The sequence below is a fragment of the Nipponia nippon genome, unplaced genomic scaffold (assembly GCF_047370975.1).
Source record: "Nipponia nippon isolate SJK-2023a ecotype South Korea unplaced genomic scaffold, ASM4737097v1 scaffold_6, whole genome shotgun sequence".
NCBI classification, from domain to species: Eukaryota; Metazoa; Chordata; class Aves; order Pelecaniformes; family Threskiornithidae; genus Nipponia; species Nipponia nippon.
The window spans coordinates 60,606,628-60,620,183 of NW_028262380.1; the positions used below are offsets into that span (position 1 = coordinate 60,606,628).

Here is a 13,556-nt window from a genome sequence, read left to right on the forward strand (position 1 = left end):
GCCGGGCCCGGGGCTCCCGTCCCGTCTCCCCGGGGCTCTTCCGGGGCGGCTCCGGCCGCGGCGCTGAGGCTCCCGGCGCGGCGCGGCCGCAGCCGGCGGGCGGGAACCGGGGGCGACGCCGTCTCCCGGCCGCCCCGGGCGGGGTCCCGGTACGGCCCCGGGCGAGGGAAACCGGGGCAAAACGGGGACGAGCGGCGCCGCTTCCTCCCTTCTCCCCCCGCTCGCTGGCTCCGGTGCGGGAGCGGGGGCAGCGGCCGCTGCCCGCTCGGTGCTGCCCGGAGCTCGGGTCCGTGCCCGCCTGCAGGCGGCCGCCGCGGTGCCGGTGCGGGCCCGGCCTCTCCCCGCATGCAGCGCGGTGCTGCCCCCGTCCCCTCCCGGGGCCGGACCCCGGCTCTCGGCCGGGGGGCTCTTGCCGGCACCCAGGGGCGGCCCCGGGCAGGCGCCCCCGGGGCACAGCAGCCCCGGCACCCCGCTCCCACGGCCGGGGACAGGGCCCATGGCCCTGCCCGCCCCTCCGTCCCCGGGGACCCCGCGGGGGCCCGGCTCCTCCCGCGGCACCGGCGATGTCCCGGCCCCACCGCGCGGGCCCGCTCGGCCGCCGCCTCCGGGCGCTCCTCGCCCCGGCGCCGGGAGGCGCCTTCTCCGCCCCCCGGCACGGCCCCGCGGCCTCGCCTGCGCCGCCCGGGGGACCGGCCGAGGGACGGGCAGGGCGGTGCTGCCCCGGGGGGCTCCCCTCGGCGGAGGAGGGGTCCCGGTGCGAGAGGGGCAGCGCCGGGGGCGGCTGCGGGTGCCGGTGCGCGTCCCTCGGGGCTGGCGGGCGCCGTCGGGGCCCGGCCCGGATCCCGCTGGCCCCGGCGCGGTGCCAGCCCCGGCCCGGGGCTGCCGGTCACCGGCCTGTGCCGCTGCCGCGGGGGGCGGCTGGGTTTGCAGCGAGATCCTGGCTCCGTCCCGGGGAGAAACGGGAGGTTTCTGCTGTCCCGCCCGTTCCTCCCTCCCCTCCCCTCCCCTCCCCTCCCCTCCCCTCCCGTCCGGTCGCGGGTGCGCGGCCCCGGGAGCCGCTGCCGAAGGGGCCGGGAGGCGCCGCCCGCGCCCGGGAGGCAGCGGGGTTTGCAGGGGCAGCAGCTCCGGGGCTCCTGGGGCCGGGCCGGGCCACCGGGAGCTGGGGCTGTCCCACGCCTCTGCCCGCGCGGGGACGGACAGACGGACGGAGGGGCCCCCAGGGAGGAGCCGGGCTGCCCGCGGCTGGGGACAGCGCTGCCTGCCCCCGCCCGGGGACGCTGCGGGGGCTGCGCGGCTCCCGCTCGGCCGCCTCTGCCCCCGTTTTGTTTTGCTCCTGCCCCAGCCCCCGGGCGGCTCCCGCTCGGGGACGGCGCTGCCCGGTTTCGGCTCCCGCTCGTTTCAGGCCCGGCTCATGGGCGGCTCCGGTTTGTTTGCGGCTCCAGCGTGTTTCAGCTCCGGTTCATCCATGACTCCAGCTCATTTCAGCTCCAGCTCGTTTGTTTCTGCCCCCACCGTGCTTCAGGTCCAGCTCCAGCTTGTTCTGGCTTCCAGCATGTTCTAGGCTCCAGCTGGGTTTCATCTTCTCTGGCTTCATTTCGGCTCCAGCTTATTTATTTGTGGCTCCAGCTCATCTGTGGCTCCAGCTCCAGTTCATTTCTGCTTTGGTTAATCACAGCTTGTGCTTGTTCCAATGATCCTGGCTTTTGACAGGGCCGTCAATCAATCACTGCCATAACCTGCATATGAACGGTCATAACTGCGCGCTGTGAATACGGACGGGCGAGTTGGCGGCTGTGGTGGCTGCTGGACGCACCTCGAACGAAGCTGGAGACACGAAGGCAGCGCGAAACCGGCCTTTTCCCCCGGCGCCTCGGACCAGAGCCCGGCCCCGGGGGTCCCCGCACCCCGGGCGGGAACCCAGGAGCAGCCGCCTCGGTCTCCGTCTCTGAGCCCAAACGGGCAGGGCTCGGGCTCGGGCTCGGTCCCGGCCCCGGCCCCGTTTCCCAGCCCCAAAGCCGCAGGACCCGGGCTCCGCTTCCGAGCCTGGGGACGGCCCGGCCCGGTCTGTGCTCCCGGTCCCGGGGCCGGCCCCAGCAGCCGGGGCTCGGCCCCCGCACGCCCGGCTCAGCCCCAGCCCCGGGAGGGCCCGGAAGCCCCGGGCGGTGCTCGGGAACGGGCCGGGGTGACCCGCGGCGCCGGGCCCCCTGCGGGCGAGGGCGGGGGGCGCCGGGCTCCGGCCCTCCGGGCTTTATTCCCCGGCGCCCCGAGCCCCGCCCGCTCCTCCGCGGAGCCACCGGCAGCGCGGCCGCCCGGGCACCGGCACTTGCGCACCCGCCTCCGCCCCGGCCCGGCCCCAAGCCCCCCCGGGGCCCCGGCCCCACAAGGCCCCGGCCCCGGGCCGAGCCCCCCGCGCCTCACCTGGGGGGCGCCGGGCCCGGCCGCTGCCGCCCCGGGTCGCGCGCGGCGACGCCGCGGTGGGGACGGGGGGATGGGACGGCGGACGACGGCGGCCGCCGGGGCTCAAAGCCGCTCGGCCCCGCCCCGCGCAGGCGCCCTGCGGCCCCGCCCCCCGACGCCCCGCCCCGCGCACGCGCCTCCCGGCCCGGCCGCCAGAACCGCGCCGGCGGCGGGGACCGGGGCTTCACCTGGGGCCGTGCGGGGCCGGGAGTGGGACTCCCCTACCGACACCAGTCCCGGCCCCGGTGTCTGGCTCTGCCCGGGCGGGCGAGGCCGGAGGACTCCTCTGCCCGGAGCAGCGCCGGGAGCCCCGAGCCCGGCCTCGCTGTCTTCGTCCTGGCGCCGCAGGCGGGAGGAGCCGCGCTGCGGGGCCAGGCCCAAGCCAGGGAGCCGGGAGCGGGGACCCGGGGCCGAAGTCCCACGTTCCCCGCCCCGTGCTGCCCGCTCTCGCCCGCGGCTGCTGCCTTGGCGGGGCTGGGGGCGGCCGGGGCAGGCACCGACTGAAGGCTGGGAACCGCCGGCGGCGCGGGGGCTCCCCCGGCCCCGTCTGCCCGGGCACGGCCTGGCCGGGTCCCGCACCACAGCTCGGGACCGGGGGTGCCCGAGCCGGGGAGGGGAAGGGGCGTCCCGGCTCCCAAAGCGCCGTTTGCCCCCGGGCCTTCCCCGCCCCGGGAACAGCCGGGGGGGCTCCGGGACTGAGCCCGAGCAGGCGGGGCTGCGGCTCTGCCGCCAAGCCCGGGAACAGCAGCGTGCACCCGGGTCCAAGCCCCAAAGCACGGGGCTCGGTCTGTTTTCCAAGCCCCCAAACCGGCTACATGAGCCTCATTTCAAGCCTCAAAAATGCAGGACTTCCTAAGTCTCTGAGCCCCAAAACTGCCTGAATACGCCTACTTTCAGGCCCCCAAAACGCAGGACTCGGCCGCTCTCCCTGAGCCCCAGCACGCAGGACTCGTCTCCGTGTGGAAGAGGCGAAGGCGCGCGGCTCGGCCTGGCCCCGGCACCCACACGAGTCGCTCTCCCTTTCCCTGGCAGCCCCGGGGCCCGCAGCAGCCCCGCCCGCGGCCGCGGCCTGGAAGCACGGGACTGGCTCTCAGCCCCCAGCCCAGGCAGGGGGCCCGGCTGTGAGCTGCCAACCCCCGGGCTCTGTCCCTGCACCCCCAGCAGCCCCTCTCCCTCCGGGGCGCCCCGGGCGTGCGCTCCCGCCGCACCAGCCCAGCCCTCGCTGCCTCAGGACAGGGCTCGGCCCGGGGGCCTCCGCGGGGGCGGGCCCAGAGGGCGGGGGCGTGGTCAGAGGGCGGTGCCCCATCGGCCGCGGGGTCCCTGCGCCCGCTCGTCCCCGGCAGCGCCGAGGGCGCTGCGGGCAAACCCCGGCTGCGGGCGGGGGGGCGCCGGTTTCGGGCCGGCCGCTCGCTCCCCCTGGAGCTTCTGGGTCTCCCCGAGGAGGGAGCGGGGTCCCCGGGGTCAGGGAGGGCCAGGCATCCCTCCCCCCGGGGCTCCCCGCTCCAGAGCATCCCTGGCCGGGCTGCGCTTGGCGGGGGGTCCCGCTCTCCCCAGCTCCTCTCGGGTGGGGGGGCCCGGTTTCGGCCCCTTGCTGCTCTCAGGCCGGCAGCCCCGGAGCTCGGACATCACCGGGTCAGAGCGGGAGCGGGCCAGAGCCCCCAGGCCACCGCCGGTGTCCGTCCTCATGTCACCGTGCCACCCGCGGTGTCCCTCGGCTCAGCCCTTCTGCCGCAGCCGCGGGGCAGACCACCCCCTCTGCCCCCGAGCCCCTCGGGGAGCCGGGCCCGGAGCTGGGACGAGTCTCCACAGCCTCTCCCTCGGGGAAGTGCTGCCGGGGGCAGGAATTGGGGGGCTGCCTGTCCCAGCTCTGTCCCCTGGATGCCGCAGGGTGGGGGCTGGAGGCCGCAGCACCCAGGGGGCCCCCACGGCCCAAACCCGCAGCATTTCCCACCCTCCATCTCTTGAGTTCGCCCCCGGTCCTCGAATGGTTTCCAGCAGCGACCTCTGCACGCCCGGTCCTGGCCCCTGGACCCTTCTGTTCCCCCTGCGGGGACCCCAGGGGACATGGTCGCACAGGGCCGCCTGGGGCTCAGCTTCCCTCTGCTTTTCTGCCCAGTTCCCTCCAAAAAGGAGGCTTCTGCGGATACTCAGCCCCTGCCTGCGTGTGTCCTCCCCTCATCTCCTCCACCGCCTTTTGCTCCTTTTCTCCAGGACGCAACCAGGCAGGAACCAGAGACCTCAAACCCATTCTGGTCCCAATCCCCTCATGACCACAAGTGCCACCGTGCACGGGGCGTTCGCCGCCCACAAAACCTCGCTGGCACCTAGGAGCCACCCCCGCCACTTGGCTGCCCACAGGGATGTCCTGTCACCCCCCCCCCCCTTAGCTCTCAGGCACTCCTGCCCCCCAAAAGCAGCACCCCAGGGCTGGCTCTGCTGATGCTGATGGGGTTAGGAGGGCTGGGCAGGATTTTCCTGCCTGCTGCCGTTTTGCCAGCCAGGATTGAGACACCACAGCAAAGCCTGGAGCCACACGGCTGGAAAACGTGAGCACCTGCGGCAGAGGACAGAGCCCACCCGGGATGCTCCAGCACCCACGAGTACCCGGAGCACACAGCCATCCTGCCCCCCTCTGCGGCTCCCTGCACACCCCCGGTGCTGGGCACAGCAGAGGAGGAGCCCTGCCACCAGCAGCCTTCCCCCAAACTGCGCTGAGGGACCAGGCCACCACCTCCCTTCACCTACCGTCCCACGGGCTGCTCACACCCACCACCTCAGCGCAGCGTCACCAGCTCTTTGGCAGAAGTTGGGTGAATGGCGACAGTGTTGTTCAAGTCGGCCTTGGTGGCCCCCATTTTGAAGTCCATGGCAAAGCCTCATAGCATTTCATTGCAGCCCAGCCCTTGCATGTGCAATTCCACCACCTTTGGGGAAGAAGCGAGAGGCTGGATAGGACCCAGCACTGGTGAAATCCAGGCTAAACACTGGACTTGGTGCTGGGGAGCTGGATTCCAGCCCAAGACCCAGTCTGAGCAGGTCAGAGCAGACCACGCGGGGACAAGAGGATAGCTGCCACGGCAGGCGGGAGCCAAGCCACCTCCTGCAGTGCCCACTTGTCCCCCTGGTCCCCTCCATGCATCTTCTCCTCCTCACCAGCGCACACCAGCTTCGTGACACACTTAAACTTCCTCTGGGTGACGGCGTGGTATGAGGGGGTGAAGGACGTGCTGTAGATCTTCACGTTCTCCCTCCTGTGCATGACCACAGCTTCACCTGCAGCAGAAGACATGACACGGCAGGCAGGGGATGTACCATAAAAGAGGGAGTTAAAGCACATTTTGCAGGGCTCAGACCACTTGCAGGTGATCAGACTGCTTCCTCAAGCATCAAACCAGCAGCTCTCAGCCACCACCTCCTGAGCCTCTTCCCCTGTGCTGCCGCCCCCCACACCCTGCCTGCCCCCACCTTCAGTGAGGCCCATGGTGCTGATGGGCATGCGGCTGAAGATGATGGTGGGGACGTCTCTGTAGTCCAGCCAGGAGTCCTGCTTGCCCTTGAAGAGCCTGTGCACCAGTTTTCTGCTGGCCGTGATCGCCACCGTGGGGAGGGACAGGGAGCCTGAGCCACGGCACAGCATGGGGACGAGGGGCTGAGGAGAGGGGGCACAGCCGTGGTACCTGGGGTGAGGAGGGCTCTCCCACAGACGTCCTCGACAGCATAGACCCCTCTCCTGGTGGTGTTCTGGTAGTCATTCACTACCACATGGCCCTTGGCATCCACCTGCATGCCCTGCCATGGGAAATGGCAGCCGCCTTGGCACCTGCCCTGGCCGAGACACAGTGCCAGCGATGCCTGGAGCGGCCTGTGCTGGCCGCAGCAGCAGCTGCCATGTTCCCAGCTGTGGGGGCATGGCAGGAACACCATCCCATGGCAGGCTCCGGAGACCCCAAGGACACCCAGAGACCCTGCCCATCGGTCACCAGTAGTGTGACGGACTGTCTGGCGGTTGGTCCCCACTGCGAGGAAGTGCGACAAGTGCGACACCTGTGGTGCTTGCAACAGGCAATGGCAGCCACACTGCAGGGCCAGGGATGCCGCCAAAGCTGTGGTCCAGCAAGTAGCACTCAAAACACTGGCTTTCACCCCAGTCCTGCCTCTCCAGGAGGGATGGGACAAGCTGCGGGGCTGCTCTGCATGCCTATACCTGTGTGTGCTTCCACAGGTCCATCCCGGTGTTCTCCAGCTCCTGGGGCAGTTTGAGCTGATCATCGAGTCGAACGTCCTCAGGGCCTTCAGTTGTTCCTCAACAGGAAGGACCTGAAGCGCAGCATGGAAAGGATCCCTGCAATTTCCATGTACACCACCATGTACCTGGCACCAACAATAATACTGCGCCTGCGGAGAAGCGATGACACTGTGCAGGCATGCGGAACAGAGGGAGATGGATGGGGCAACAGTGCAGGCAAAGGATCTCAGATGTCTCTGCTCAGTTTAGATCAGCCAGCTCAGGTACTGTGCTCGCCCAGAGCTCAGTCTGAATTAAGGGTGTGTGAACATACACAAGACATGGAGTGAAGGGATTCAGATCATTTGAGCATACTTAGTTTTGCTTCAGGTCTGTGAGGAGGTCAGCTGTTACATGGAAAGTGTGCCAGATTAGAAATGCTCAACGTGATTATTTCACGACTCTTATGCTGTTTAATCCCTAATGGATAAGAGACTGACATTACAATTCATATTTTGCATGTAGCAATAAGGAACATTGAAATGAGATTGCCAAAAAGCAAAAATTAAAAATACTGAGGGCTTTTTTCCCCAGCTCCCTATTACCACCCAGCTGGGGGATGCTCTGCAAAGGAAGCTGGGGACATCTTTTTGAACACTTTGGCCAACTCTAATTCATGAGGATCTCTGCAGGCCAGTGGTATGACATTTCAGTCTCTATATATCAAGCATGAGTTATCCCAAGCCTCAGAAGCTGTTTTCTGCCAGTCCTTGCAGCTACAGCAAATATTTCCCATAGGTCAGCCCTGAGACAATATCTTACACCCTTTAGCCCTTATTATTATCTTGGGGAGGGAATGTTTTCCACTTTGGTGTGCTCTAAGGATTCCTTCTGACTGTAACTAGGCAATGGACAAGGGATGTGTCTCAGAAGACAGAGCAAAAGCTACAGGGACAAAAAGTTCATTTAATGCATAACCATTTTCACTAAGAATTATAGGAACTAAGATATAAATAAGATGCATTATTCTGCACAGTACTGAAGAATTATTTCCCAGAAACAGGCAGAGGAATTGACTTGACTAAACCTGATGGATTGCTCCTCTGCTTGGGAACCAAGATGAGCATTCCTGTTGCCACCAGCTTGGATTTGGGCTGAGGATCTCCCTTCTTCTACCTCTCTTTCTCCACTGTGAGAGACCTTCAGAGCCAGGAGGGCTTTTGTCTTTGCAAGCCTGTTCTGGCTTTGGGAAGGCACATTAGCTCCATTTTTTCCAGATTGAATGCTGAAGTGACAAGCAGGATTAAATATGAAGTCTGCTACAGACTGTGAAACTGCAGGATGGGAAAAAATCCATCTGAGTAGTGATGTCTCCTGGTAAAGGCAGGGTAACTCCCTGTGTGGTGGGGTGAGTATTCACTGTCTAAGTGATGGCAGTTTCATACTTAGAAGACTGAACAGCTCTACAGACAACAGTATAAAATATTTGAAGTGTTGACCCTACAATCCTATAAAACTGGGAGATGGGCATTCAGGTAATATGGAATCACTTCTAGTTTGGGGTCATTTCTTATATCAAAACTAATGGATATTTGCACCCAGGAGGGATTTTAAGTCGGTCTCTCCATGTGTGGTTCTATAGGTCACAGCAGCATAGGCTCCTCAATCTAATGCCACAAAACAGCAAACAGTTCTCTCATAACTGTTATTTTAGGTCTGTATAAGCCATGTGCAAAGAAACTCAAACCAGCCCTCGTGTGAGAAGCTGTACAAATTCCAAAATAAGAATGTATCTTGCTCCAAGAAATACACACGTGATTGAATGGCTTTTTAGCTAGTAAATGAACACAGGCTGTGGATCTCAGCCATCGATTTGAACAGAGTACCTTAAATCCTGTGGGATTTATAGTGTAATCTGTTTGTTCTTTTAGGTTTCCGTACCTAAGGTTTAATAGGAAATGAAACAAAATGAAAACAAAATAAAATGGAAGGACATGAAACGGGATGTTTTCTCAACTGGTTTAAAGGTGTCTCTCCTGACAGTTCATAGGTCTGCACCGCTTTTTTTTCCAGCTGAGGATTATGTCCATTTTATCTACTCGAAAACAAAAATATCTATATGTAGATAACAGAAGCCTGCATGTGTTTGTGTGCGTGCAGACACATACATCGTGAATAAATGTGTACAGGCATATACATGAATATAAGATATATAAAACCCAGTTTTCTGAAAGATAATTGAAAACTTTTTGATTTATATCACAAAATAGACCTTTGCTTAACTGTGACAGCTGGAGGAGTGGTGGTGTCTTAGCCCAGCTGAGAACCTGACCCTGAAAAGCAGCTCCATGGACACCACAATGTTTGCTCTTCTTGCAGCAACTAGACTTCTCAGCTATTTCTCAGATTTTTCCTTCTCTTCTACTTTTAACTGTCAGTGACAAGAGAAAGGTGACCCACAAGTTACTTCAAAAGAAAAAGGTAAATTATGTGACAGACCCACTCTGCCTGCGAATCCTGACATCCTCCTCCCTGTCTGAGCCCACCACCAAATAGAAAGACCTCAGCTGCTTTCTCAGACTACAGTATTCGCTCATATGCCTTGGGGAAGGATGTAAAAGCATCTTTACTTTCAAAATCTCTACCTCTATGTACCTTGTGGACAGCTTAGCTCCAGGTTTCTCTTTAGACAGCCTTCGTGTATCTTTTTAATCTTCCTCTATATGAAGTTACAAAGGAGCTATGTCTCAAAAAAACCTTTTTTTCTTTCACTCTTTATCTGGTCTTACACTCACTGACTATATCCAGCTTTGAATCAGCCTCTGCTCCTCACTGTTTGCTTGGACTTACTGTCTTGCTCCTGGCAGAGGGGACAGAGGGCCTTACTGTTCAGTGTTCAACCGTGCCAGCAGCTTTTTCAGGGGAAAGTGATGATCAGCCTCCAATTTTCCCCACGGTTGGAAGAGATTGGCTCCATGGGCCATCAGAGAGAATCACACCAACATCTTGTTCTCTGTGCACCACAAGAACCACTGAGGAAGTGAAGGGGTTTCATGGGGTCTGCCAGAGCATCCCTGCTGTGGTCCTCTACAGGTAGATGTCTCCTCCTCTGAGGAGATATCATCCTCCACCAGCTGCACTGCTCTAATGCAAGGCTTAATGCAGAGATGATCAGACCTGAACTCTTGGGGGTCCAACACAATTCCTCAGTCGCAACTCATGGTGCCAGCTGAAGACCTTATTGTCTCCAAATGTCTCTCCAGTCTTCCTGCAGAAGTTATGTACAACAGGAATGGCAGAATACAACATATATCCATGTGCTTAGCTCCCAGTTCAAATCCACCTTCACTGGCAGTTCAAGCTGTGATACACTGGAGCAGCCGAGATGTAGATTCCCCTCTGTTGAGGCTCTCCTGAGAACATCTGTCAAAGCCCCTACTTGCTTTACCCCTGATTTACTTGTGGAAGCTTGTGGGATTAACAAGACCATTTCAAAACTTTCCTCTTTACTCAGTCTGAAGTCATACCTGCAGTAAAATTTCTCTCTAGTCCATGGTTGTGTAGCAGTCTTCAGTGAAATGTTCAGCTGTCCTCCCCTAAATTTACGTCTTTAAACTGCTTACTTGATCCTAAATGGTGCTTTAGATGCCCAGATTCTACTGAAAGCAATAACAGAAATGAGTGCTTAAATGCCCACTGGAAACAATGAGTGTAATGAACACATAAAACTGCTGGAGAACTCAAGGGGCAATTTTTGTTTCTCATTGTAACTGGATTCTAGGGATCTTCTGCTGGAGATGCCAATTATTGATTTTCCTAGGAGTTTAGCAGAGCTTGGCCAGCTTTGGATTCAGCTTTACATTGGCATGTGAGTCTTAGAAAACCAAAGGTATAATTTCTCTGAAGTCTTTTTTCTCTGGGTGAACAAGGCACATTTCCCTAGGTTCTCCATAGATCAAGAGCATCTCCCACACAACAGTGCAGGTTAGAAAGGTCAGCCACCTTTAAATAAGCCCTAATTGACACTCACTTCCCAGAATGAGGGTTATCAAAGGTTAAGGTACAGTTCCCCAGGCAATCAGTGACCTAATTCTAAACATCATTAATCCGTTTCACACTGAAAAATAACACTGGCATTTCAAAAAGCCCATTACCTTAAGGGATGTTGCTGCTGCTTTTCTGGAGGTTGGCCATGTTGGATTCCTTTGCCAAGAGTTCAAGTCATCTCTCACAACTGCTAATCAGATGATGCTGATGTTCACATTTGGCTTGTTCCACCACTCCTCGTTTCTGGTCCACTGTGTGCTGAGAGCATCCTGCTGTGGGAGGGAGCATAACTCCTTTTCCTCTCACTCCACCGCAGGTTTGTGAGAGCTTATCCAGTTCCCAGTTGTGTTCCTCCACCTATTGTCAAACGGTTGGCCATTTCTCACTCAGGGTGTGGGTTTGAGCGGCTCCTACTCTGCTCCAACATATGTAGGAAATGTTTAGGCTCAGGTGAGGGTTATGGGCAACGAGTCACCTTACCACAGACTGCACAAAGGACACTGTTATGCACAAGTCCTTTCTCTGGCATTTGGCTCCTCTCTCCTCTTATTCTCTCCGTTGTCATGGGAAGATGCAGGGCAGCTGCTTTGGGTCCATGCCTGAGTCATCTTGCTATCTGAGCAGAGCTAGCCAATGTGCTGCCTGAGCGTAAAGCTGTAGTGATCCTCCTGCCCCAGCTCTGCACAAGTCTCCTCTGCAAGCTGATACAGCAAACTCTCAGACCCTAGCATAGTCGAGAAGTGACCTTCTAGCTGGTAACATATCCCTCCAGCCCTGGGGATGGAGATCCCCTCAGTTCAGTCCCCCCAGGGATTGTTAGCCCAGATGTTACTGCACAGCAATCCTCAACTAGATTCATTTACCAAAGATCAATAGTCTAAAACACTTCCGTCATAAATGAAAACAACAAATGAAATTATATTTCCAGATAGGAGAAAGCTGATTTAAAATATTTTCTAACTTCTCAAAAGAAGTTTGTTTATAGCTGACATCTCTTCTATGACAGAAGGCTGGTTCCGTTCAGGCTGAAATCATAGGGATGGGAAGGGTAAGCACTGTGTCCTTCTGAGCCCGTATCTCACCTGCTGGAGCAGAGCCCTTCTACGCTGCAGGCCGTCACCATGACTGGAGTGCCTGGTGCTCCTCCCTGTCTGCAGCAGTGCCAGTCTGATGCCACTGAGAGCCTGAGAGGACAAGAAAAACAGGTGGGTGACAAGGGGAGGCAAAGAGACATCAGGATCATCTGCCAGAAGCAGAAGGTGGCAGAGTTGGGGAATAGAGAAGGGAGCGCTGATCTCCCATGGGAACCTATGTGTGCTCCCATCAGCCCTTCCACCATCCACCTTTTCTTCTGCAATTAGAGGAAAGGCTTTGGGAAAGCTGTTTTCCTCCTTTTTAAAGAAGACACTAGTAGCATCGATATGATGAGAGCCATCTCTCAAGGCAACTTGCATCAATTCACTTTCCATGGCTTTGAAATAGAAAGTTACATTTCTCTCAGGGTTACTTTGATATGTGCAGGTACAAAACCAGACCAAGAGATTGCAGATACCACATATTGAAGCAGACTCCCTCAGCAAGAAGTTGATGAAAACTGTGGCTGAGACACCCAGTGAAATCATGGATCCATAAAGGACAGCTTCATATTCAGAGGTTCAAAGGCAAAAAGGATGTTTGTTCGGCAAAGTAATAAGGCACGGCTACTGTATGCGCTTTTCACCTTCTATATCAGGCATTTATTTGTTTCTGCTGAGAGCCAGGAGCTCAGCAGTGTTTGTAGCAGCTACTTCATTCCTTTCACTCAATTGCTGGTGCACCACCGGGGCTTAGCAACAGGGATGTTTGGATGCTGTCTGATCCCCACGTGTCAGCTTCAAAACTGGTAGCCTAAGTCTTTAGAGAGAAAGAAAGAGAGAGGAAGAGGAAAGGAGAAGGAAAGCAAAAGCACTTAGCAGTGTGTCTCTATTATTCAGTCAAGATCATGTTCATTTTGGTCTTGTGCCCTTCCCAAAGGAGAAAGAAACTGTTGCTGGAAAAGACGATATGGGTGTCCTAAAGAGCAGAAGAAATAAAAGAAACCCTCCACGAAACAGATTACCCAAACTGCTACTTACCCCAATATGGAATTCACTCTTGGGAAAAGGCATACATGAGTGCACGTAAGAACAGCATCACCAGCTCAGACCAAAGATCTCCTCTCTGCAGGGGCCCCGAGCCCATGGGTGGGGAAGAGATGTCAGAGGAAGGAAAGGTTTAAGTGACTCTTCCCTTGGCTTTACTTTTCTCAGGGACCAACATTTGAAGAGCTTCCTGACCTGGTGGTTGTGTCGCTCCATCCCATTTGGCAGCCCCCAGGGCGTACATCCTCCCCTGTCTCTCTGAGCCACCCTTGCACTTCCCAGAGCATCCTTGGGCGAGGACTGTAGCACGCACCACCTTCACTATTAAAACACCTTCTAGGTGGGGAAAAATGAGTATGTCTAAATTTGACTGTAATTGATTTTATTTCTATCCTGTGTTTCAGCTGGGGTTGCAGGTCTGTACACTAATTTGGACACCAATAGCCCAGAATTAGTGAATATGTTCTCTGCATGGCTGCATGAATGAGGTCTGCCATAATACACCAAAAATGAGACTCTCTACGTCAAGATGTTCACCATCAATGATGAATGGTTGGAGCTGTGTATTAATCTAGGTCTGGTAAAAACAGGCAGAGGACTTCCTATAAAGATTTTTTCCAAGGATTGTTATTGATATTATTTATCAGTTTAATAGCATGCTAAAGGAGGGGGTCTGGTTTAGGGTCCTCTTAACTTTCAGTTCAGTA

The 13,556-nt window shown here is 58.1% G+C and overlaps 1 pseudogene; it reads right to left on the reverse strand.

Annotated features, from left to right (window-relative positions):
- Positions 1 to 5,231: 5,231 nt before the first annotated feature.
- LOC104021302 (glutathione reductase, mitochondrial-like) lies at positions 5,232 to 11,852 on the reverse strand (annotated as a pseudogene).
- Between the last annotated feature and the right edge of the window lie 1,704 nt (positions 11,853 to 13,556).